The sequence below is a fragment of the Polypterus senegalus genome, chromosome 17, assembly GCF_016835505.1.
Source record: "Polypterus senegalus isolate Bchr_013 chromosome 17, ASM1683550v1, whole genome shotgun sequence".
Taxonomy (NCBI): Eukaryota; Metazoa; Chordata; class Cladistia; order Polypteriformes; family Polypteridae; genus Polypterus; species Polypterus senegalus.
In genome coordinates, this window is record NC_053170.1 from 101,084,866 (window position 1) to 101,109,337 (window position 24,472).

Here is a 24,472-nt window from a genome sequence, read left to right on the forward strand (position 1 = left end):
GACCACCGGCGGGCAGCTGTTGTCAGGTCTCTGCAGAGGTTCCGGACTTTGGGTGGGCCACTCAAGGACATCCCCCGCCCCGTGTTGCCTTTGATTTGTGGTGCAGAGGTTTTCTTTAGGGGTCTCCCTGGGCTTTGCACCATTCAGCTCTCCCTCCACCCTTTTCTAATCTCCCAGCCCCTGATGGGACTACCGCCGTGCAGCATCGTTGGACGAGTAATGTGCAGGTGACCACAGATTTCATCAGAGAATGTCCATCAGAGCCCAGAGGGTCTTCTTTCTTCCAGATTGAGAGCTGAGGACTTCCGTGGTTCTTTTCCTCGGAGAGGCCTCTCGGTCCTAAAGCCCAGAGCAGTGGACGGTGGTCCTTCTGGACGTTCCTCCTTTTCTCCCATCAGCACTTATCCCAGCCTCTTCTGCTCCGTGTTATAGGAGGACTGCTGTTTGGACGAATCTTCTTGCTTTTCAGAACTGTGGAGCCCACTTAGCTCCTGAGGACCCACCAGATCTCCAGCCTTCTCCAGATCTTTGCCTCGGCACAATCCCATCTCTGAGCTCTGCAGGCGGCTCCTTCTCCCTCATGGCCTGGTCTCTGCTCACCTCAACTTTTCACTCCAAACACAAGCGGCCCCACCGCCCCCCCCCCACTCGTCCCCTCGGACCGGGCCTTCAAAATCAATTTTAATTATTTGAGATTCCAAATCAGAAACGGGACCTCTGGCACTGAACTGGACTTACGGGAGATGACAGCCTGGGGGAGCTCGACGTCTTGTCGATGGCGGGGATTTGGGCCTGTCACAGAGAGGAAGGATCACCTCAACCATGAAGAAGAAGATGAAGAAGGAGGAGGAGGAGGAAATGTAAGAGTGAGATGGCGGCTTTGTGGGCTCCTGAAATGGCCACAGAGCTCCAAGGGCCTCGTGAAGAAGAACTGAAAGGAGAGTGCAGCTCCAGAACTGAAGGGGAACCTGACAGCAGGCACAACTCGGGGACCCCCTCTACCAAAGACCTTGGGGGCCTACAGTCACAAGAACACGAAGCAGCCTGCCAGCTCTGACGTCCCAAACCGGGTGATCTTCTGATGTTTGAGCAGCCAGCAAGGGAATAAAATCAAACACAAAGGCCAAGGGGCAAAATGCAGACACAGGGGGGTCTTCCTCTGTTGTGACGACTGGGACTTGTGTGCCAAGCCAGAGCAGGACGAGAGTTGCAAAAGCCAGAGCATCGAAATCGAGCGCACGTGTCCAAGGGTTCAGACCAAGAAGATCCTGCGCTGTCTGTGTGACGTGAGGGGGGACCACCGCCCTAGCAGCCCACCATCTGCCCGTAGCCGCTGCTCAAAACTCAAATCTCTGTCAACCCAAGACAGAAAACTTCAGGCGCGTCCGTCAACACAAGGCTTGCAAATGAAGCTTCTGAAATATGAAAGCGTTCATACGTGCCATCACACGCACGTGCCTGGGGGGCAGCTAGGGGGCCGGAGTGAGAGTAACCAGGGGGTGGCGCCCTTTCTCACTTTCCTGCAGACTGTTCAGGGGACATTCCGCCTGGCCCTGATGATGTCACTTCCGGCCCCAGGCCCTTTGATGACGTCACTTCCGGCCCTGAGCCTATGGACGAAGACAGTTCCGGTCACTTCCTGTACTGGCCTTTCCCTGTTTAGCACGTCCGATTTTGCTGCCCCAAACCTTTTTTGGACTCATTGTCAGTTCTTGTGACAGTTGTGACAACACAGGCAGGACCGAAGTTCTAACTCCAGTGACGTAACTGGCAATTCAGAAGAGGCAGAGATGAGTGAAACGCTTCACGTGGCATTAAACTTGGTGTGGCGAAAGCACAAAAGACGTGCCAAGCAAAATGGTGCTGGTGAGAGCACTTCTAACAATGGCCACTAGAGGCCACCAAACCCTGGCTATAATAAGGGTGAGAACAGAAAAAAGATGTCACATTACCTTCGTTGAGCCCAAACAGCGCTGCCTGACACTCGAGGCGGGACGAGTGAACAAAGTCGCAAATCAGAAAACCCAAAGACGCGACCGACGGGGACAGAGAAGAAAGTCAAATAATCAGAGAAAGCAAAGCAAAGCTCCGGTGGGCTCAGTGCCACCCAGGCTGGCTTGAAATGAACCTCCACGAGCTGTGGGAGACCCCCTGGATTTATAGGCAGTTCTGGGTGGTGACGGGCAGGTGGCCCACCCCCAAAACACAAGGAACACCTAAGCAGACACAATCAAAGACGGAGAATGAGGGGCACAGTCCACAAAAGAAATGCCAACCTAATCAACAAGAATCAAAAAATCCAACAAAAGCAGCAACACGTGTGCCACTCGGTGGGTACATCAAGTCTCAAACTATCTGCATACGTTAATTCCACACTGCTGGCATTTAGAATTTTCTTCATTTTCTGTCCCGTGTAGACATGTTCTCGTGCCAGCATTGTGTTTGTTCTGGTAAGAGGATGCCCACTTTGCCAACTCTGATGACAATCTTAGTGATCGAAATCCTAAAGGATACTGAAAAGAAACTGGCAAAGATGGAAGGCATGAGCCTTGTGTGTGTGTGTGTGTGTGCGCGTGTGTGGGAGCCAATCAAATGGACAAGGCTGTTGCTAGGTAACAGAGGGGGCGGGGCTCAAGTGGCTTTCTGTGAGCTGAAACTTCCTGTGGAGAAAAGCCAGCGATGAGCCCAACAGAGCATTTCGACTTCTCGTGAAGAACGTGCAGCGGGGCACCTCTGTGGTGAAATGAAGGAGCGGCAAACATGGCGGCACTGGTTTTACTGGCCAGAGAATGTCAACGAGACGAGCGTTCCTTCATTCCTCTCCCAAAATAACAGCCTTTAAAATCCTGATAAACGTTTTTGGGTGAATTTTGTGGTTTGCGATTGTGAAATTGGAAGCCTGGTAAATTTTAGTGCCAGTTTTGCGAAACTGTGTGCCAATCACTACAAAGAAGATGGACAGCAAAAGCTGAAGGAGACCCCCATGTCCTCTCAACAGCCCACTCATCCTCTCCCTTGGTGGGATGTGGGGGGCACACGTGGAAGGACGAGTTTACATCAACCAGTGGCCAGCTGGCGTGGGTGATGTGGCATGGAGGTGGGATTTGATGTGAATCAGCGTCTGGCCTGCATGTGATATGCCATAGGGTGGGCACAAACGGTAATGCAAGGACATGGTGACCTGAAGGAGTGACACAAGCTGTGGACTTGCTGCCCGATGGACTGTCCACTCATTGGAGACGTTTAAATAATAAAGGAGACCAACAAGAAGCGGTGAAGGCCAACATCTCTGCTGGCAGGTCCATCTTGGAGCTCTCAGATACGAATTGATATAAGTGCCATTGAACGTGTGGGCACCAGGGACTTGGGCGCTAAGACAAAAGGGGAGTGTTGTACACGAAGGGATTGCCAGGCAGGAACGGCCTTGAGAACTTCAGCGTGGCAGACAGAGCGCGTGAAGCGCGGCCATTGCAGTGCGCTGAGCCGTACGTCAACAGGGACCACCCGCCAGTTACCTGACCTGTCGGTGGGACGCAAGGAAAGACTTGAGACCTGGTCAGTCGAAAAGAACGGGAATGTCCTGCAGGCAGCACCTCTAGCTCTGTGGTGGAACGAGGAAGAGAAGGCCTCGCCATATCACCATTACTGGGACTGAGAAGGGCGGACCCCCACTGGCAGGCTCCTGGAGTTGCCCCCATATATTTCAGGCTGTAATGGATCCCCCCCCCCTTCCATTGGAGGCCTTCTTGCCAAGTCCTGCTACCTCGTCCTCTGGGAAGGCTTGTCAGATTAGGCCTTCCGCCTCCCCATGCCCGCCTGGTCTCGTCTCGGGGGCATCAGCTGGCGTATCCAGGGGGACGAGCAGAGACTGCCTGCCCGCAGAATAATTGAGTAAGAATCATAACATTAACGTTATCAGCCAGACTTGTCACTTTAGCTGCCGATCCGATCCGCCGAGGCTAATAAGAAAAGTGCTTTGAGCGATGCCGCGCGCTTCAGCCCTTGACTGGCAATTCACACGAGCGCCGATAATAAACCATTTCTAATTCTCGAGCAACAGTCAGCAACTAATGTAGTAACGCGTTATCGGAGATGAAATACAAGTCAGCCCGAGACAGGCTTGTGACATCTTCAAACCGCGAGAGGCCAAACACAACGACACAAATTGATGGCTGAACCCTTGGAAGGGCGCAATTCAGTTCAAGGAAGGGGACGCTGCCTGCCACCTTTATGTCAGCCTCTGCAGGGTGGCATAGCGGGCCTGGGGGGGCTTAGCGTCTTCCACACATGGCTCGGCTGGCCCCAAAAATGAAAGGATTAAAAGATTCGGTGGCCGACGCCATTGTAGTGAGCGGCTGTGCCAGTGGTGGAGCGGGCACAACAGCAGGACGAGGCGAGAGGAGGGGGCAGGCCACAAATGGCTCAAACTGGTCCTCCTTCATGATGATGGGGTGATCTGTAAAATAGAAAATGAACGATATGGAAATCCTGGGGTCTCCGTTCATCAACACTCCATACGGATGTGGCGCTCGTAAGCCCTCCAGAGTGGTCCCCCTCGCCCCCCAAAGGTTCAAATGGCCGTTGAGCTGTGACACACGCCAGACCATCGAAAGAGGAGAAACGTGTCGGCCCTTTCGTCGATGAAACGAGGGATCGGCGAAACGCAGCAGCGGCGGACTTCATGCGTAGCGGGCATTTATTTTCTTAATGCGGATGGCACGGCCTTCCCTCGAGCGCGAGGCCTTAAAACTACTTCCACAGCAAAAATGGAGCCCACCTACGGCGTCTGAGTTGCGGAGGCCATCTGTAATTGAAGCTGAGTTAGAAGTTAGAAGGGGAAGACGCCAAATGACAAAGCGATGGCTCGGGTTAATTAATCAAGACGTAAACGCCTCAGCCTCCAATCTGCCCGCTGGCCGCGTCGGATATCAATTACGCTGGCATGCGTTTGCATGGAGCTCATTTTCATTTTGTAATCTGATTAAAACGCGTCAACCCGCCTTGACTAATTCCTCCCATTTACTGTATTTATGGAGTTTGGGATTCACTTGGACGCCCCGTTGGCCAGCTGATCTGGAGACGATGGCGCATTGCAGAAAACGCAAAGTGAGTGGGCGCCAGCCCTGTGCCCACCACCCTCCTGCCTTCTCGCTGAAGCCCACCCGGTGTCTTTGTTCTTGAACGTCCCCGATTGTCTCTGTGGCTCGTGTGCCCCATCTAAGGAGGTGCCCGTGTGTCACAATTCCATTCCCAATGAGACAAATTCGGCCGAACTCTTCGGCGTTGGCCGTGCGTTGGCCGTGCGTTGCGTTTCATTTTCTGCCTTTCTTGGAGAGTTTTTTGGATTCGTGTGCTTTTGGCGCTGAGGTTTCGCTCTCTTGATTCCTCTAAGACTGTCGGTCTGTGACGCCACTATGGGTTCCTGGGATTTCCCAGGATTCCATGCACAGGCCTTTCTTCCTTATCCGAGTCTCCACGTGTTTCCCTAAAGACGCTTCGGACGGCTGACACTGGCCTTTGGTTCAATCGTTTCACAGATCCATTTGTGTCTGTCTGTCCGTCTGGCTGTCTGTCTGTCTGTTTGTTTGTCTGTTTGTTTGTCTCTTTGTTTGTTGCGCTGTCTGTCTGTTTGTTTGTCTGTCTGTTTGTCTCTTTGTTTGTCTGTTTGTCTATCTGTTTGTCTGTCTGTCTGTCTGTTTCTCTGTTTGTCTCTTTGTCTGTCTGTTTGTTTGTCTGTCTGTCTGTTTGTCTCTTTGTCTCTTTGTTTGTCTCTTTGTTTGTTTCGCTGTCTGTCTGTCTGTCTGTCTGTCTGTCTGTTTGTTTGTTTGTTTGTTTGTCTGTCTGTCTCTTTGTCTGTCTGTTTGTTTGTTTGTCTGTCTGTCTGTTTGTCTCTTTGTCTGTTTGTTTGTCTCTTTGTCTGTTTGTTTGTCTGTTTGTCTGTCTGTCTCTTTGTCTGTCTGTCTGTCTGTCTCTTTGTCTCTTTGTCTCTTTGTCTGTCTGTCTGTTTTTACCCCTCGGGTCACGTGTTGGTCTTTGCACTCCCTGCACCCCCAGACCCCTTTCTTTGCAGTCAGGATGCGGTGGTCCCTGAGTGCTGCTTGGTGAGCCGCTAGTGGGGGTCTCGCTGCCTGAGGCTCCCTCGTTGTGTTTTTTGCAGGTTGTTGTTGGTTTGGTTTTTGATTTTTTGAGATTTGCGGCCTTTGCACTCTTAGGATTTTTCAGCTCCACTTGCCTGTTACTCCTTATTGTTAAGTTTTATTTTCCGCGGGGCGCTGATCCCCCCGACTGTCACTGCCAGGCCACTCTGCTTGAGTCCCCCCACCTTCTTCTTCCTGCATTTCACCCCCGAAGATGAATAGACCACTGGAACGGGTAAAGGAAAGTTGGGAATGATGAGCGTCTCCCTCTGCCTGAAGGAAACAACCACCGATATCCAAGTGCTGAGCCACCGGGCCTTACGTCACCGTAGGTCACTGAATACGACGTCACGGCAGGTGAGGACTGTCACTTACAGAGCAGCACACCTGGCAAGCTTTGTGTGGTTGGCGTGTGCTGCAGACGTAGGGCGACGTCACTTCCGCCCTGTAACTGCCACTCTTGTACACCCGAGGTGACGTGTGGCTCTGCTGACCTGCCACACTTGACTGCTTCTCCTCACAACTGATGCCAGGCCCCCTCACCGGCCTGAAGGCCCGCTAATAACTCCTGGCGTCCGCCTGCCACCTCAACGCTCCTCCCAGGGTCTCCGCGTCTGGCGCCATCGATCATCCTGTTTAAATGAGGCTCGGCGGGCTTCAGACCCCGGCAATGATGAAGAGGAGCAACCAGAGCAGAATCCCTAATAGAATTTCCACCTCGTTATCAATCATCCAGCTCTACGCCCACCTTATCGACTTCTAGAGCTGATCACGAGGCCAGGAGGACCACCAGACGGGGTGCCAGTCTGCCCAAGGGCGCAGTAGCACTCATTGAGTTATCACGAGCCCAACATTAGAGACTGGAAAAGAAATGAAATGCCAGTCTGAGCTTCATCATCCAGCGTGTGGCCCCCCAGGATGTGCCCGTCTGCACTGTGGTCTCGGGGTGTGTGTGTCACGTGTGTGTGTGTCACGTGTCTGTGTGTGTGTCACGTGTCTGTGTTGCTGCGTTACGCCAGCCTCGTGTTTCTCATTCTGAGGATCAATAAAGCAGTGGTCTGCACTCAGAGGACCTGCTCAGGTGACACACACACATGTGACACACGCGTGGGCTCAGGCACTCAGACACACATGCGTAGCCTCACGATCACACACACACACACACGGAGGTGACACCCTTAGGTTTATGCACACACGTGACACACACCCCTGCAGACCTGCCACCACATTCCGATGGACACCATGGGGAGATGGCACTTGCCAAAGCGGGTCCACCCAGGGTCCTGCCTGACACACAACAAACACGGAGGTCCCTTTAAAAGGGCAAAGGCCACACACTTGCTCAGTTTTGGGCACATTGCAGGATGCCCCGACTGTCCCCAGGAGCACCAGAGTAAGCCGATGGCGTGACGGCGATGCCAGGCGCTCTGTATGAGTTAAGCCCCTCCACTGTGCCAAGGCTTCACGAGCCCAACAGGACAGATGACAGTAGTGCAGACTGGTCCTTCTGAGGGCTTGGGTCCCGAAGCCACCAAAAAGTACAAGGAGTGACCAAGCCGTCTGGGCAGCGCCAGGTCAGACATGGAGCACGGGTGCCACTCCGGCCTGCCTTTGCTGGATTTCAAGACCCTTCGCCCCCGCCGGTCAGCCAGGGGGATCCAGAAGAGGTGGCCACCCTGCTGTGTTCTCCACCCGCGTCACCATGAGCCCCCCTGATGACAGTCCCCTCAGTCTGACGCTGCAGCGGGCCTGCTCTCGAGTGTTCACTCGCACCAAGGACAGCGGCCCCCTGCCAGGCTGATTGTCACGCCGGCGGAGTGCACAGAAATTCAATTACTGGCGTGTAGTTAATTCAGGACATGGCGGAGCCGATCGATAATCCCACTAAAACGTCTGTCCGTGGAGCTTCACTTCGGAGGTCTCCGCGCTGGCTTCTGACCCCACTCTGACACGTGAGGTCACCCCACCTGACCTTCCAGGGCTCATCAGTGGCACAAGTGCAATTACGTGCTCCAGAGTCCCAGAGGGAGTCAAATCCGCTAAGAGGCATTGCCCCCGGGTGACCCGCCTGTCAATATCAGGACGGGCCCCTCATTCTCTGCAGTGAGCTGGTGGGCTTGCCGAGGTGTGTGTGTGGGGGGGGGTGCTAATCCTACTGTCACTCCTGGATGGAGACCCAAAAGGACGGAAGGACAGGGGCGGAGCTCTGCAGGGTGACAGGATGGCAACACTTCTCTCCAGCTGCCCCGTCTGGATCCACACGAAGCCCCCTGGGAATTACAGCGTGGCCGGGCAGCCCTGGTGGGGACCGCCACTTAAAATTCTTTCTCTCGCCATCCTGACTGGCGTCTCCGCAGCACAGGCCCACCAAAGGGACGCCACTCTGGCTGGGACCCCAAAGTGATGCCACCATGAAGACAAACCTCGGCACAAACACCCAGACGCGCCCTCTCAACGGAGAACGGCTGAAACGGAGCATGGCGCCCGCTCCTTCATGGAACTCTGGGTGATTCGTGCCTGGCGTGCCCAGCCTTCCTCACCGACGCGCTGCATGTCTTTGGTGCCCTCCAAAGGGTGACAGAGCTGTGTGCCCTCATCAGCATTTCAGTCCTGTCGCCGCCCGCGAGTGCCGAGTGGATTTGGGTGGGCACTCGATGGCGGGCTTAGGCCTGAACGTGAATGACGCCTTTGAGACCAACTGTCAGCACTGGATCTGCCGTCACTGCGCCGCTCCTCGACGCTTCAGTGGCCTTGAAAATCCTCAGCTGTAGGAAGCCAGCCAAGCGCAAGTCGGATTACCCAACGCGACGAGTGTCAGCTGCCCTGCCAAGGGGCTGAAAACACCAGGAAGAACGTGACGGGCACACAGCGCCATGCGGGCAGTGCTGTGAGCGACGACAACAGGGGAGCGTCAAAGGCGGTGGGCCGGGGCGGCTTTAGGTCCTCCTCACCTCGGGCAAGAATTAGAAAAGTCCGTTACGAGACCACCGGGGTCTGCTCCGCCGCCTCTGCTTACATTTCATGCGTTCTTTTGACATTTGAGGGGTGTGTTTGGAAGTTGTGAGGGTCTTTGTGGGCCAGCGTGACGTCACTACTGTGGGACCGCCCCCTGCCTTTACTGTATTTTGAGGTTGAGGTGGTGGTCCCGGCACAGGGGGCTGTTACTGGGTTTCGCTGTTGGATTTTGAAGCTCTTATTTGGTTCTCCTTGTTGATTTCGGTGACTAAGTTCTTCACTCGTTTGCCGGAGGTTTTCTGTCTTCCTCCCCCTTGAAGGACACTTTCGTGTTTTCGGAAGACGCCTTCCCGGCCTCACGTCTTTACTTTCTGGCGTCACGTGTATGGAGTGCAGTGAAACTCTGACTTGCTGATCGGCGCCTTCTCTGGCATCTTCAGCGTATCAGGCTGGAGTGCCCACCGGGAGACGGCGCCAGTCCTTACCAAGTGCCCTGAATGCCATGGGTCTGCCCCCAGACCTCCTGCCCGCTCCTATTCTTCAGGTCTCCCTGCCCTGCACACAGCCTGCCACGCTTCAAGGGGGCCCACTTACCTCTCTGAGCGTGGAGTTCATTTTAGTAATATCAGAAAGGCAAGTCTACAGGGGGATATTCTAGTTGTGGGGGGCTTTAATGATCCAAATATTAACTGGGATAACCTCACAGATGGAGGAGTTCTTAGAAGTAATCAGCGACTGTTTTTTGACACAGCATGTTAAAGAGCCAACACGGGGTGAAGCCTGTCTGGATTTAGTGTTCTGTAATAATCAGGATAGAATTGAGGGTCTCGAGGTGATTGGACCACTAGGGTCACGTGACCAGAATGTCATACAATTCTCAGTATTTGTAAGAGTGCAGATGTAAAGACTACAATTGTGAAGTTGAACTTTGGTGGGCTAATTTGGAGCAGATGCGACAAAGTCTAAGTAGGATAGACTGGGATAAGACAGTCGAGGAGCAGTGGAGCAGGTTTAGAAATGGAATGCAGGACAGACACAGACCGAAATTTGGAATTCATAGGAAACTCAAAAAAACTCCACGGTGGATTAATAAAGATTTAAAAAAGGAAAAAACTGCTGAATAAGGCATATAAGACTAATGACTGCAAAGAGAACCGTAGCGCGTATGAGAACATGAGGGCAACCATCAAGAAGGACATCAGGGAGGCTAAAGGACAGTTGGAGAGGAACAGCAGATAAGGAGAGAGACGACCACAAGAGATTCTTAATAGTAAGAGAAGAGTCAAGGAGGAGGTGAAGGGCATCAGGAAGAGTAAAGGGGGATTAAAAGATACGGACAGTGAGATAGCGGACCCCCTAAAGTCACATTTTAATGAGGTCTTCACAAGTGGATAACCTCAGAGCAGTAACAGGGACTAAGGAGGGATTTGGAAATTAGAGGGAGACGTGCTGCTCAGATTAAATACAATGAAATGAGACAAATCAGCAGGACCAGATCATATTGACCACAGAGCTCTTAAGGAGGCCAGCGAGTTCAGATAGAAACCCTTCACACATATTTCTAGGAAGTCACTGAGCACTCGAGAGATTCTGACGGACTGGAAAATGACAAATATCATCCCATAATATAAAAAGGGAGCATGGCAGATCAAAGCAACTGCAGGCCAGGAAGCTCAAAGTGAAACATCACAGGAAAATTCATGGAAGGAATTATTAAGGATAAGATTGAGCAACACCTGGAAGGACAGGAGATATTAGGAACAGTCAGCATGGGGTCAGAAGAGGGAGGTCGTGTTTTACTAACGGGCTGGAATTCCATGAGGAGCAACAAAAGGAGACGACCAGAGTGGAGCAGATGAGATGATTGAGGTGGACTTTCAGAAAGCATTTGATGAGGTGCCACATGAGAAGGTGGGCATCAAGTTAAAAGAAGTGGCAGTTCAGGGTGATGTGTTTAGATGGCTGCAGAATTGACTCAGACTCAGGAAGCAGAGGGTGAAGGTGCGAGGAACCTCATCAGAACTGGCCGATGTTAAGAGTGGTGACCAGCAGGGGGCAGTGAGGGGGCCGCTGCTATTTTTAATATATATAAATGATTTAGGTAGGAATATAAGGAACAAGCTGGTGAAGTTGGCAGATGATACCAAGATAGGTGGATTGGCAGATAATCTGGAATCTGTTAAATCATCACAGAAGGACTTGGATAGCAGACAGGTTTGGGCAGATTTGTGGACGATGAAATTTAATGGCAGTAAATGTAAAGAATTACACATAGAAATTAAAAACGTGAGGTTTGAATACATGACGGGTGGTCAGAAAATCGAGAGTCCACCTTATGAGACGGATTTAGGAGTCATAGTGGACTTCCAGTCAGTGTTCAGAGGCCATTAAGAAGGCTAACAGACTGTCAGGTTATATAGCGCCTTGACGTGTGGAGTACAAGTCACAGGAGGTTCTGCTCAGCTTTATAACAAACTGGTGAGGCCTCATCTGGAGTCCTGGGTGCAGTTTGGGTCTCCATAAAGACATAGCAGCACAAGAGGTGGTCCAGAGAAGAGCGACTAGGCTGATTCAGGGCTACAGAGGATGAGTTATGAAGGAAAGATGAAAAGAGCTGAGCCTTTACAGTTTAAACAAAAGAAGATGAAGAGGTGACCTGACTGGAGTGTTTAAAATAATGAAGGGAATGAGTGCAGTGGATCGAGACGGTGACTTTAAAATGAGGTCATCAAGAACACGGGGACACAGCCTGAAACGTGTGAAGGGTGAATTTCTCACAAACATCAGGAGGTTTCTCTTTACACAAAGAACGACAGACACTTGGAATAAGCGAGCAGGTAGGGTGGTGGACAGGAGGACGTTAGGGACTTTCAAAACTCGACTTGATGTTAATAAGAGGACAGGCCTGGCGAGCTTTGGTGGGCTGAGTGGCTTGTTCTCGTCCAGAGTGTTCTGATGTTCTAATCTGTCGATACCTCCAGCCATCAGTGCTGTCCCTGTGACAGACTGGCACCCCATTCACAAGCAACTCCTGCCTCATGCCCGCTGCCACTGGCACAGGCTTTGGCTCCACCACAAGCCTCGAGTGCCTTCAGTAGGCTTGGCAATGCCACACTGCGTTGCTGTAAGACTTTCCACACAAGTCACCCATGGTGCCCAATGTCCCTAAGCTGTGAGTGAATACAGGGGACCACATGGGGGTCCTCAAAGACCCTCAACTGGATTCAGCAGACCTGGTGATCTTTCAGTGGGCTGGCTGGCTTTGACTGCCTTTCCAATCATGAATTACTGAGACACTTAAATGTCATCGGTGGTCTCACTAGGATGATCTGGGACACCCCCCTCGTGAGGCTGAGGGACAGCCAGGGGCTGAGGTGCCCGGGACTGGCACTCAAGTGCCAGCTGTTAAGACTGGCAACATTTATCAAACAGTTTTATCAAATCCATCAAAGAGAGATGAAGATGTGTGGTGCCAGCCATGAGCATGTAGGGGGCGCCTTCAGGACGCTAATGCCATCTGTCCTTTGGTCCGCAGTCCTGAAGCCCACTGAGGTCACTTCCCTCTCCTCTGAGGACCTGCACTATATAAGAGGGCAGAGGGGACTGTCAGGGACGGAGCTCTGAGCTTGTGCACGTCACCAAACGGCGGTGGCTCTTCTACCCCCTGAGTTTTGCTACTGCTGTTTGTTTGACCCCCGGGTACAGAGAGGCTGAAGGGGGGCGCGCTTGGGCTTCTCTGACGGCTCCGCCACACAAGTCGGTCACTCGATTCAAAGACCTCCGGCAGTGCGGGGGGCAAATCAAGAAGTACGCTGGTGCTGATGGCGAGATCCAGTGAGGAGCCATCACGGCGACACGTGCGATAAATACCTTCAAAGTTCACGTCAGAGAAATCAATAGCAGCGTCTCTGGTAACGTCCCAAAGAACGGAGGGCTGCGGCGTATCGATGGCCGCCAATGAACGCTGGCCTCCTCACGCCTGACAATTTATAATACTTACTTCATCGATTTCTTTACAGCTCCTTTGGCGTTCCAGGCTACAGAATCAGCTCGCTTCTTTTACCTGATGGATATTAGGCGCTCTTTTCCGGTATTGATTGGGAATGCATTAAAAAATTTATCACATTGCAAAATGAAACAACGCAAAAGAAGGAGATGCTGGCGGGAGAACACGGAAAACGAGAAACGCGAGTAAAAACCCACAGCCCATAAGGCCTTGGGGCGTCTGGACTGGAATTACAGGGACAAAACCAGTCAGTGAAACGGAAAGAAGAAAAAAGACGCCGATGTCACCATTTTAGGGCGACGTGATTAGCGCAAAATGTACCTTCGTGACTCACAAGAGGGCAGGCGGGCAGCGGACCCACCGAGCAACACTTTGGGGTCTGAGCTTTCATTGATGTTAGTTAAAGGGTGACAATAGAAACGTAGAAGACAATAGGCAGAAGAAAGGCACTATATAAAAGACAGATAGATAGATAGATAGATAGATAGATAGATAGATAGATAGATAGATAGATAGATAGATAGATAGATAGAAAGGCACTATATGATAGATAGATATATAGATAGATAGATAGATAGATAGATAGATAGCGTGAAAGGCACTATATGATAGATAGATAGATAGAGTGAAAGGCACTATATGATAGATAGATAGATAGATAGATAGATAGATAGATAGATAGATAGATAGATAGATAGCACTATATGATAGATAGATAGATAGATAGATAGTTGGCTATATGATAGATAGATAGATAGATAGATAGATAGATAGATAGATAGATAGATAGGATGAAAGGCACTATATGATAGATAGATAGATAGATAGATAGATAGATAGTAGATAGATAGGCAGTTGGCAGGATTTGATAGATAGATAGATAGATAGATAGATAGATATGATAGATAGATAGATAGTATAGATAGATAGATAGATAGATAGATAGCATAGTTGGCAGGATTTGATAGATAGATAGATAGATAGATAGATAGATAGATAGATAGATAGATAGATAGTGTAGTTGGCAGGATTTGATAGATAGATAGATAGATAGATAGATAGATAGATAGATAGATAGCGTGAAAGGGCTATATAATGATATAGATAGATAGATAGATAGATAGATAGATAGATAGAGTGAAAGGCACTATATAACAGATAGATAGATAGATAGATAGATAGATAGATAGATAGATAGATAGATAGATAGATAGATAGATAGATAGATAGATAGATAGATAGATAGCATAGTTGGCAGGATTTGATAGATAGATAGTTAGATAGATAGATAGATAGATAGATAGATAGATAGATAGATAGAGTGAAAGGCACTATATGATAGATAGATAGATAGATAGATAGATAGATAGATAGATAGATAGATAGAGTGAAAGGCACTATATGATAGATAGATAGATAGATAGATAGATAGATAGATAGATAGATAGATAGATAGATAGATAGATAGATAGCATAGTTGGCAGGATTTGATAGATAGATAGATAGATAGATAGATAGATAGATAGATAGATAGATAGATAGATAGATAGATAGATAGATAGATAGCATAGTTGGCAGGATTTGATAGATAGATAGATAGATAGATAGATAGATAGATAGATAGATAGAGTGAAAGGCACTATATGATAGATAGATAGATAGATAGATAGATAGATAGATAGCATAGTTGGCAGGATTGATAGATAGATAGATAGATAGATAGATAGATAGATAGATAGATAGATAGATAGATAGAGTGAAAGGCGCTATATAATGATAGATAGATAGATAGATAGATAGATAGATAGATAGATAGAGTGAAAGGCACTATATAACAGATAGATAGATAGATAGATAGATAGATAGATAGATAGATAGATAGATAGCATAGTTGGCAGGATTTGATAGATAGATAGTTAGATAGATAGATAGATAGATAGATAGATAGATAGATAGATAGATAGATAGATAGAGTGAAAGGCACTATATGATAGATAGATAGATAGATAGATAGATAGATAGATAGAGTGAAAGGCACTATATGATAGATAGATAGATAGATAGATAGATAGATAGATAGATAGATAGCATAGTTGGCAGGATTGATAGATAGATAGATAGATAGATAGATAGATAGATAGATAGATAGATAGAGTGAAAGGCACTATATGATAGATAGATAGATAGATAGATAGATAGCATAGTTGGCAGGATTTGATAGATAGATAGATAGATAGATAGATAGATAGATAGATAGATAGATAGTGTAGTTGGCAGGATTTGATAGATAGATAGATAGATAGATAGATAGATAGATAGATAGATAGATAGATAGATAGATAGATAGTGTAGTTGGCAGGATAGATAGATAGATAGATAGATAGATAGATAGATAGATAGATAGATAGTGTAGTTGGCAGGATTTGATAGATAGATAGATAGATAGATAGATAGATAGATAGATAGATAGATAGATAGATAGTAGTTGATAGATATTAGATAGATAGATAGATAGATAGATAGATAGATAGATAGATAGATAGATAGATAGATAGCGTAGTTGGCAGGATTTGATAGATAGATATCATATAGTGCCATTCATGTCTGTCTATCAATCTCTCTCCCCCTCACCTCCAGTGGGTCCCAGCACTGTGGCTGCCAGCTGAGCCTGATGTGTGTGTTGGCATGATGTGCCCCTGATCTCTCCTGATGCCAGTCCCTTTGCCCGTTATTTTCTGCCTCTTTTCTTGATAAGTGTTTCATTCCGGCCACACACACACATACGTGCCGCTCTCAGCGCTCCGCCGTTGTCGACTTTTTGATTTGCTCCTCGTTATTATCTGGCAGCTGGTTAAGAAGGGAAGAAGCAATTAAGGCCCCTGCATCGTCCCAACGAGGAGGAGGAGGAGGAGGAGGAGGAGGAGGTGAAGTCAAACGAGCGAGCGTTGTGCCTTAATGGCGACGACTGTTTACAGATTATTAAAACACACGCCATTAGTAATTTCCGAGATTGCGGACAGGGAGCTGCGCAAAGCCGCGTAATTAAAGGGCACACTGAAGTGTCCTCCGTTGCAAAGAAGGCTGGCAGACGAGGTCGGTGCCCACTTTAACCGTATGAAAATAAAGTGACGTGCGTTCAGAGGAGGTAAACAGATTTTTTTTGCCAAAAAGCAGTCGAAGAGGAATTGCTGACTTGTGTGGGGTGGAAGTCTTATCAGTCTTCTTGAAGATTTATGGCTCTTGTTCATGAAATGTGATTACGCCGCGCGATGTGCCATCCTCGGAGTTGTGTTTAATACGCCGCGTCCCCTGAAAGTTGAAGAGCTCTCAACATCTCGCTGGGGGCTTCGCGCCGTTTCGTGTCTCGTCTTCTCGCGCTGAGATTCCTCCGACAGCCTTTGGACTTTTTTAAAGACGTTAGACGCAGAGGGCACAACTCCCTGTGGGGTCCCGGGGTTGCCTGAGAGCTGAAAGTGGCCCTGAGTAGACACTCTCCTCATTAAGTAGACACTCTCCTCATTACACACTCATGTGAGGACCCCGCAATGCCAAGGCCACACTGGCAGCTTGTACTCTTCTCATGAGATGTGTGTGACAAAGACCCCCCTTGGCCCCTCCCTCTGACTCCAGAGACCCCCTGCTCTTTGTTCAATTAATGCACGGTATATAAGTGTGTGTGTGTGTGTGAGGTCTTCAGGACTGGAGGGGGTCCTGTCACTAACAGCATCGTCTCTTTTCTCATCCAGAGCCCGGAGAAGACGCCCTCTGATGGTAACTGACTATAAAAGCTGACCACCCCTACAAGATGGGGGGACACTGGGACCACTGCGCCAGACGCCCTCCTCTGAGCAGCACTGGTTGTGCTTTGGCGCCATCGCCCGCTTGACTTCTGTTGGTGCCTAAGGCGTCATATTAAACCCAGCTGGCACCCCAACAATGTCAGGACCTTTGTGTCATATTATCAAACACGCCAGCGCATCACAGGTCACTGTGTCACACCTTGACAGGGAAGGATTTGAGTGTGACACCACCTGGAACTTTTGTTCCCTCTGTTTCCCCAGACTGGAGGAAGACGAACCGGCGGATGACTTCTGAGGTCACTTCCTGGAAACTCCGCCCCTTCAAGGATCTCCCGTGTGCAGCGCGCTGTGCGATTCGTTTCACTTTCTGGACTTCTGAATTAAATGGGGGTCCCCTGGTACCGCAGCCCCTTCTTCTAGTACGCTGTCCTTTGTTTCCTTTCACGGTATCTAAATAAATAAATGAATATGTGGAGATGTTCACAGCAATGCCAGGTTTAAGCCAGCGTTCACAGGTGAAAGACCCCTGATGCTCCATCAATCAATCAATCAATACATTAATCGTGGGGTCTGCTCAGCTTGAGGGTCCTGCTGCAGTCCCACCGTCCTCCAGATGGCCACCACCAGGTCTGCTCCTGATATTTCTGCAGGTCCCTGGTTTTGTCTGACTGGGACCCCTGTGGGACCCCCGTGGTGTCCTGCCATCCGCTCCACTCGCTGCTTTGCTACTTTGGGGTATGCAGTCCAAGCATTTTGTCTTCATCTGTGTTTACACCATGCCAGCCGCTTGTCTCCAGCCGATGCCAACGCCTTCGATAACGCAGGTCCACCAGCCACCTGAAGACTGGCACCATCATAATTAACTCAGAAAAGGAGCCATTACCCACTCTCTGCTTCCCTTTTTGTGAACACATCCCATGAATAGTGCAACACGCGTGGCCTTCTCAGCCAGCAGAGCCGACGGCGCACCTGCCCACAAATTCTCAGAACGTTCAGCGCCGTGGGCTGCAAGCCGAAAAAACCCAACAAAGGAGACGAAAGTTCAGAGCGCCGCTCCAAAGACATTTAAAGATAAGAGCATCAATATTTCAGCGTGCCCTTCAAACGGCACGACAAGGACTGCAAACTTGAAATGCGGGCAGCTCGGCTCGTCCCGTCTCAATTATTATTAAAGTCGCCCTGGCAGTTGTGTGAAAATCCCATTTTAAGGGCACACTGGAGGAAGGACCTGCAGGGGGCGCCACAGACCACCCGTCGAGGCTCAACACCAAGAGCACAAGGGGGCCACCATCTGCCAGTCCTGCTCTACAGCCAGGCACTACTGGCCTGACCACCCTGAAGCCCACCAAGGGTCACGTTCTACATCACGGCACTGCCATTCCAGCCCACGGTGCCCAGAAAACTGAAAGGGTGATGGGACCCCAACCAGCTTACCACTGCACTGGGACTCTGCCAATAGCTGGCACCATTCAGGCATGACAGGGAATGAAGCAAAGGGTGGCAGGTCCAAGTCTGGTAGACTCCGCCCCTCTGCTCTGCACACTGGCGCCACCACCACCACTGGTTCGTCTTTGCCTGGCAGCACCACAATGGGAATCCACTTTGTAGCCACCGCATGCCAGCATTCTTTGCAGTTTTCTCGTCCACTGCTTGTCTGCCCATCTTCAGCTCACACTTTCATCTCCTGGCCCCCCTGGACGTTGGCCCCTTGCGGAGGTGCAGTGACAAGCTGGTGAGCCGCGTGTGTAATGAGGGGGTGACGGGCCTGTCCCGGGTAGCTGAAGCCGCCTCCCCCTGGCGCGTGTCGTGCGTCCCAAACAGCCGCCACCGAAGCCGACTCGGCGTGACGGGCGCAGCGCTAATTAAAGCCGAGTGTTTGCTTTGTGTGCCCACAGCTGGTGGTGGAGCAGGCGGTCGTCTCGTTGGCGGCCGAACGAGAGGATCGGTGGGTGAAAGCATTAAAAGCAGCAGACGCTTGGCTTGCATTGAAGTTTCAAAGAGCGCAGAGCAGTTCATGAAGCCCCCCAGTTACTCGCCGCTGAGTGACACGTCTGTGAAGAAGACGATGGAGGGTCCTGAGCTGAGGGTCCCGGCCTGAGCGTGTGCTCTAAGTAAGCAGCGGAGCTCTTTCGATTTTTGAGGTTGGATTTGGGACTTCACCGCAGCGCCATTTGGATTTTGAATTCTTTTGTGGGCGCCGCCATTTTGTGTTATTTTTCAAGGGGTGCCATCAGACCCGCTTTCAGCAGGTCTGGGACCCAACAGCAGACTTCACCCCCCAAACTGGGGTTCAGGGGGGGCTGCAGGCTTTGAAAGGGAGAGGAAACTGTGAAACCTCTGGCTTGAAAAGACAAAGGCGACCAAAAGTTCATTGGCAGACACGAGAGAAGAAGGAGAAGAGGGGAGAGGCGGAGAAATGTGCCAAACGGAAACGGGTGCCATGCGCTGTCCTGCTGCTCGGTGTGCCCGTCGTTACCCTCTGATGTCGCCGTGGTGACCGCCTCGCTTTGCCTTTGGGTTTGTCTCTCCAGTTAAGTTCTCGGTGTTTCTGAGGTCCTCGTCCCGACCTTTCACCTGCAGCTCTCTGCCGCCGGGGCTGCTGGGATATCGCTACCTCTTATTGGAATTTGCTGGAAGGTTTTTATTTTTAATGTGATTCCGTTTTTTTGGTTTAAAGTTGGCAGTTTTTTCAGGCTGAACCGTTTTCTTCATCTGTGATTGGCACCATTTCAGAGTGGTGGTGTTCCCGTCGCTATGACGATGTGTCCCACGGCCCCTGAGCGAGTGTCATGGCGTGTGCTGGCATTTGAGACAGCGGCAGATTGATTTAGTCCTTTGGTTTTCTCGGCCTTGCAGGTTTCTTTGGCGTCACGCCAATACTAAGAAGATGTTTGTGCGGCGCCCTTTCGTCTTCTTCGTCTTCTTCGTCTTCATCTTCTTGTCTTGGGTTTCGTCGTTTGCTTTCCACTCCAACGTGATACCGCAGAGAGTCGTCTTTCATTTCCGAGTCGTTGTTCTTGCAATCCGAGAAACAAGCAGAGCGGATGGCTGACGTCATCTCCAGTGCCGTTTACTGGAAGCTCGTGGCACTAACGGCCCCCAGGGGCTGACAGACCTGAGCTTCTCGCCACTACGTGGGGTCCGGGCGGACCCTTGGCGCTGCCTGAAGACGCCAGTAAACCCGGGAGTCACCAGGAGAGACCCCACCAAAGTGAGGATTGTTAGAAAGCACGGGAGGTGGGCTCAGCACGTGGGCAAAGCCAACCAAGACTCCAGCACAAGTCAAGCATAGCAGCACACTTGGCATATAGCGGGCACCAGGAAGAGCCTCACTCGGCGGGCAGACATCTAGTCAGCTCCTGCGGCATTGTCACTGCTGGTCCTGCAAGTGAAGGACTCAAAGTGACCGTTGGGGTCTCCAGGTGGGCTTTCATTCTGCTGCGCCCCCCTCTGCCCGCATCGGCAGGGGCTCATCTGACCTGCCAATGGCACCACTTGTGTTCTATCACCGGAGAATCCATAATCACCTGATTTCCATAAAACAGGTCACGATGCAAACTTAACGTTCACCTCACAGCCGAGCCCGGCTGAGCTTAAAAAGCCATCTGACGCCAGGTAATTGAAAGAAATAATATTTTAAACGCCATATTTACTTCATGAAATATGTAATAAAGGAGCACTTTGGTCTCATTTAGTCCTTCAAACTGCCGCTCACGGTTCATTTGGTGTTTGATGGGGCGAACCTCACTGGCATCCCAGAGCAGAAACGGCGGGGACGTCTGCTGAAGGTGCGACAGGAGGTGAGGGCCGAGGAGCCAACACGACGCTAAAGGACCTCCAAACGCGGGGGGCACCACAAAACTGGTGGCCTTCAGTGGGACGGCTCTGCGTTGGCATCAGCAGTTTAGTTCTGAACATCAATTTTGTCAGAGGGCGGGTTTAATATCGAATCGAGGGGTCCCGGGGAATTCCTACTCCTGATAGAAAGAAAGACAGACAGGGTTTGGGGGGCACAGAAAGTGGGGTACAGAGATACACGTGTGGACATTAAAGGTAATATATAAGAGGGAAAGGCACTATAAAATAGAGAGAGAATTTGGTATAGTAGGCAGGATTTGATAGATAGATAGATAGATAGATAGATAGATAGATAGATAGATAGATAGATATGAAAGGCGATATATAACAGATAGATAGATAGATAGATAGATAGATAGATAGATAGATAGATAGATAGATAGATAGAAAGATAGATAGATAGATAGATAGATGTGTAAGGCGCCACCTGAGGCTGCCATCCCCATTGTGAGCCCTGCAGGTTCCTCCCTGGCATCTGGCAGTGTGACGTTCACACGGCTCCTGTCCTTCATGGCTTGTCGGTCACACTCATCTTTATTTGATTTTCTCTGCTGCTGTCACCCTGATGTTGGCTCAGGTGCCCGCGTGCTCCGGTGTGGCATCACTTTATTTGTTTTTCTGTTTCCGTGATTTCCTTGCTTTGCCTCGTATCCCCGTGTGCCCCACAGAGCGCCTTGTGACGGTCTGCTCTGTTAAGGTCCATCCATCCATTTTGTTTTCCATTTTGCTGCTTTCTGGATGGGATGCCAGTCCATCATCGGGCATAGTTGCCAGGTCCAATTCACCTCTGAAAGGCGCTCTATGTTTGCGAGCCCCTGCCTTTGCTCCTCCTGCCAGCGCGGTGCTCTCGTGTGTCACCTGAAAGGCGTTATATAAAGCCATGTGTTATTTCTGGCCACGCGTCTGACAGGCTCACTCAAGAGCCTCCTGGGTGTTGCGACTCGACATTTTCCAGGCCGACATGCAGCAGCGTCTTCTTTACAAGCTCGAAGTTGCATTAGTGACCCCTCCATTAATGTCACCAGTGCCCTCAGCATGCCATCATCGCCGTCGTTTTCTGACAGGGTCCTAAAATCCCGAGGGGTGCTCCTGTGCCTATTGTGCACTCCTGAAGAGAGTCAGAAGCAAATGTCAGCGCGGTGGGCTCGGCGGAGGGGCCTGCAGTCACTCAGCTGAAGCCGCCGAGTCTCATTAGCCAAGAGTTGCAGTTCATTAAAATGTTTCAAATGCTTAATTACGCTTAAACAGTTCTGCTTACTCGATGAGAACTAAGCGAGGTACCCAGATGTGACGGCGCTGCCAGGCTGGAGGCGGGCAGAGGACAACGGGTTTGCCACTGATTGGAGGGTGATGAGTCGGCACATAATGGAAAGCTGGTGGTGGGCACTGCCCCAGAAGGATGCAATTGGAATCGGACCCTCTGCGTGCTGAGCCCCACGTCGCCATCACATTAGTCAAAGTTCAGGGCAGTGGGCATCGATGGCAGAGTTTCTGCTGAACCACAGGTGTGCCATCAGAAGGCTGTGCTTCTCACTGCTGTGGCCACGGGGTGCGCCTCACAAGTTAACACACAGGACTCAGCGATTCTTACAAAGTCGCGTTTGCTCCCGGTGGTCCCCCCATATCGTCTGTGAGGCCCCGCCCACCTTCTTGAACCTTCCTACATTTGTAAAGTGCAATACGAATGACCCAGGGGTTCACCTGCATACCTGTGTGACGTTTAGCTGTCAATCACCCCTCTGGCCCCGCCCACCTTCAGGGTGACAGCATGGGTGACTCATGATGGTGCTCCGACGCGCCAACAATTCCGTGCAGCTTAGCTAATATCCGACTTCTTCTTCTTTGAATGTCAATCTTATTACCTTTATGGCATCGGAAACAATTGCCAGTGACACTCGAAAACGCCTCATGTAATGGTGACGTCACTCAGTGCCTCACGTCCTGTGCTGCGCTAAGACCACCTCGTCAGGTCTTCCTAGACAGAGAGAGGGTCCGGGATGCCCAGACAATGGGGTGGGGAGGCCTCATCATCAATGTGGCTGTCCTGCCACCTCATCTGCCAGCATCTGGACAGGCAATGGGGGAGGAAGCCATGTGACAAGTTCCATACAAATTCAGTGAATGAGGCAAATCAACAGCAAAGAAACAAGCAAACTTCAAATTACCTCAACGTCCTGCCAAACTTCAAATGACAGAAAGACCAAAGGCGGGCAAAGTTCAGACCCCAACACAAAAGAGAAAAAGCGTCAGAGATCAGAGCACCTGAGCAGACCGAGACTGAGGATGAGGCTCCGCCCCAACCACTCCTCCTCTCATCCATGGCCCCTCCCCTCTGTCTCTGTTGCCAGCCTGGCAGAGCTTCCTCACTGGCACTGCAGCACAGCCTCCTGGAGCTGCCTGGGCCCCCTTTCATCTTGCGCCCGCTTTTGGGTTTCGCTTTTGTCTTGTGCCACATTTACAGAGCGGACAGCTGGGCTGCAGTCAGGCGGCTGCCCCTAAAGGATTGTGCTGCATGCGTGCCACCGTTATGAGCCCCCCTGTCTTGACTGAAAGAGGAGCAGGGCATGATGGGAATAACAAATGTTTTAGCAATGCAGTGGGAGATGCAAAGTATAATGAAGGGGACAGGTGAGCACACCACAAAAGAGGGGCAGACATTGGCGTTCCAGAGGGCACGTAGCTGGGACCAAGTGCTTCGGAAGGAGCCGGAAAGAGGCCTTCACCAGGACAGGAAGTACAAGACCAGAGAGCAGATCCTCGCCCAGTGGCCATCACCTTGGACCCCCAGGCCATTAATACAAGACCCTCGAGAAGGAGCATCTTACGGGAAGGCTTCTGCTTCCCTGTCCTTCTCCACCAATCCATCATGGCATTAAACAGGCAGCACAGTCACTAACACGGGGCATCCATGGGGAGCAGGGCGTGAACGTCCCCTGGTGCCAGTGACTTTAATCGCCTCGCTGTGACATTTCCAAGGTTATTGACATGTCGCTTTACTCTTGGAATTCTGACCCCCCAGTTTCGTTTCACGTCTGCTTTTGCAGGGACAATGACACGTTACATCTAATGACTTGTTCCTTGACGTTGGCGCCGCACTGCCATTTTGTTTTGACGCGCTGCTCCTCTTTCTCTGTACCTCTTACGCTTACCAGAAGTCATGCCACACGACGTCGGCCATGTTTAAAGCGGCGTTGCCCTGAAGCTACCCACCGTTCAGGATTCTGGGTTCGGTGGTCTCGAGCGCGTCCTTTGACTATTTGCTAATGAATACCAGCGTGTTATTATGATTGCGATTTGTGTTTGGCATTTCGATTCTCTCCCGACATCCCGGAATTGTCCTTCAGTTCAGGCTCAGCACGTCGTCTCTCGGTCCTTTGCTCCTTCACTTCCGTCTGCCCTGGGCTGCTTGTAAGAAGACAGAAGGTGACAAGGTGACGTGGCGCGAGGCCCCAAGCAGAAGTGTCTTTCATTTCATTCTGATGCCACGTGTCTCTCCCGATGCCTCGCCGTTTCCATTCCGGGGATGCCATTTCGCCGCTCTCCTCAGGTTATGCCCCGCGGCGCCTCACCCGCGCTCACAGGGCCTTTGCGCACATTTCCAGAGTCATGCCACCTGCATGTAGCTCAGTGCACTTCAGTTAAAGGTGGCACTTCAGGGCAAAACTAATTAAGTGCCTCAGAAACCACTGCGTGGCACCGGCGCACAGCTGTGCAGC